Source organism: Pteropus vampyrus, unplaced genomic scaffold (assembly GCF_000151845.1).
Source record: "Pteropus vampyrus isolate Shadow unplaced genomic scaffold, Pvam_2.0 Scaffold581, whole genome shotgun sequence".
In the NCBI taxonomy this organism is placed as follows: domain Eukaryota; kingdom Metazoa; phylum Chordata; class Mammalia; order Chiroptera; family Pteropodidae; genus Pteropus; species Pteropus vampyrus.
The window spans coordinates 449,464-452,325 of record NW_011889362.1 but is presented as its reverse complement, the minus strand read 5'-3'; the positions used below and the strand labels follow the sequence as shown (position 1 = coordinate 452,325).

Below are 2,862 nucleotides of genomic sequence, written 5' to 3'. Positions count from 1 at the left end.
AGTAAAATACATATGCTAAATGACATCATAGAAAATGGCAGAGCAAAGAACTCTGAAAAATCTGTACTTTGTACAAACAAGAAGAACACATTCTCAGAACTCTCAGACTTGCAACAATTGAAGAACATTAATTCAAGATTAACAGCAAAATATCAGTAAGAAAAATGTCTTTTATAGCATTTTATCTTGCCCTATTTCTACCTCCATTTTTAAAGGTACATGCTAGTTTGAAAACCAATAGCCTAGCAGGCACTAGAAGAATCAGAATTAGATTGGAGCTCTTCAAAGGGCCATTTTTAAAGAATTGTCCCTAAAAAGTCCACAGTTCCCTAAAAAACTTCCCTTGCAAAGCTTGTTTGCATGACCTGAATCAGAGCTCACTCAATATGAACACTTTTTTTTTTTTTTTTTGCTAAGCATATTTCTAAAAATATTCAGTGGTAATTATTTAATATCACAGCTGCCTGAGGTGGAAATAATAGTTGGGGCAAACAACAAGCTAACAACACAACAACAATAATGAAACTTAAAAGGAAAAGCTGGAGAATGAGATGTCCAAAAGGGCTTTTGAAAAACTCCGACACATTTCTGGGATACTAGAATACCATGTACATGCATAGTGGTATGCACATACTCAGGGCTGTGGGCATACCCAGTATAGACTTAAAACTGTCCTAAAATCTTAATACTGGCTAAACTTGAGGCTCTGTACAAGTAAGAATTGGTGGTTATGGTATAGTTTTTAACTAGCACTGATAATCTACGAAAGATTGCAATAGTCTGAAGAAAATTTATTCAAGAACTGTAAATGACTTTTGCTGCTGCCTTAACCTGGGACTTGAATCCAGCCTCTCCCCTGCCAGAACACTGGGCCTGGCTCCGCTGAGGCTCTGGGCCCTAACTCAGCCTGCCACCACCACAGCAGACCCAAAATGTGCTTACCTTCCTGAACTGTCAGGAATGAGCCAGATGTTTGAAACCAGTGGCCAACTTGAGGATGATCAGAGTTTGATGCAGAGTAGTCGATGAGCACAAGTGTGGAGGAAATCATTGTCAGTGCCAATGCTGCCTGACAAATTCAAAGACAAGAGAGTGATTTCTTAGATTATATTGGAAAAACAAAAGGACCGGATATGAATCCAGAGAATAAAAGATGCTTGGAAAGGGTCTGGGAGTGAAGGAGATACCCTAGTAGAAGTATCAGCCAATACTTCATGAGGTCCAACAGCTGACAACTGAAGTTGAGAAAATCAAGACAACAGTGAAGGAGTCGGCCACTTAGAAGAAGCTGAACACTGTTGTGCTGGCTAAATAGCTGACATCCCTGAAGCAGTGTCTGGTTGCTTCCCACCTGGAGAAGCTGCTGGGAACAGGTGCAGCTATCAATCGTAATGACCCCAACAGATCTCTAAGTGTCTGCTGCTGCAGCTGGAAGCAACAAAGAACAGTAAAGGAGCTGGTTCATGGGGAGAGACCACAAGTGGGACCCAGATAGCAGTGTTGTCACTTATGAACTACATTTTTGACCTGAGCAGGACAAAATCTCCCAAGCTGCCAAATTTGCAGAACCTGAGGAGTGCCTAACAGCTGGAAGGAACTGTACACTATGATCAAGATGCTCAATCCCCTTACTGCAAATCTACAGGGAGCATGCCTTATGGAGTCTATAGAGCTGTTGTAGGCAAAGGTGAGGATCCCTGTACCTTACAGTTTTGGACCAAGTGTAGGCTCAGCTACCGAGTGTATTCGTCAAGGTGAATGAGATTGCCAATCATAAAGCTTCTGTAGCAGATGCCGATTCACAAAATAAAGTGTGCAAGCAATATGAAACCAAACAATGTTGAAGTTCCATTGCCTCTACCCTTCCTGAGCTGATACAGAAACTTGTCATCATCAAGTGGCTGCATGAGCAAACCATAGTTTGGTCAGCTCTTGACAGACATACTTGGATATCCCACAACAAATTATTGTTAGTTTCGTCAAAGATAACACCACCCTCTTGACCAGGTGCAGACAACCATGCATGAAAACCTATCCACAGATGAGGGGAATTTTGCCAACATTGATGAACAGATGAAGAAGCTGGAAAGTGAGATCCTTTGGGAAGTGGAGAACAGAAGTAATGCCTACTCTTTTGAACTCTGTTAACAGATTACATAGGTTTTCCCCTTAATTATAACTCTCATATTCCCATCACATTTGACACTGGGGATAAGGGGTTCTTCTTGCATTTAGGGTTTATATTCTTTCTCTGATGACTAGAGTGGTAGCTGTATAATATTAGATGGTGGTTTCTCTTCAGGCCACAGGGATGCAGACATGGCCCTAGCTACATGCCAGCTCATGTCCAATACTATTTTGTCCAGTATATAAAAGGATTGGGTCCTGTCCTCCAACACAGCTTCTGTACCTGACTGTGACACTGCACAACTGTTTCTGACCATTAAATAATGTTGTACTCTGAAAAAAGAAGAAATATATCTGAATGTCTCTTAAAAAACAATAAGAATACTAAGCCTTGGGAGTGGTGAAAGTGTTTTCCAACATACACACAAAGCTCATCAGCGAGGAATGGAAGATGTATTGGTACCAGGCAGTTAATGAAATATTTGTCCAATCACTAGCTGACCATTAAGTTATCTGAGTAATTATTTCATTGATCATACAAAATAAAGCATAAATAAATATAGAATAAGTTCAGCAAGGTTGCTAAACAGGTGAAAAGTAAGATCAACAGCAACAACAAAACCTGAGGAGTCAAATAATCTGATTTTCAGTGTTGCTATATTATATAAAATATACAGATATCAAAAAAATTATAAGACATGAAAAGAAACAAGAATGTATGACTTATACATAAGA

General features: G+C 39.8%; 1 pseudogene; it reads left to right on the top strand.

Moving 5' to 3' along the window:
• Nucleotides 1–969: 969 nt before the first annotated feature.
• Nucleotides 970–2,148, top strand: LOC105308476 (annotated as a pseudogene).
• The last annotated feature ends 714 nt before the right edge of the window (nucleotides 2,149–2,862 follow it).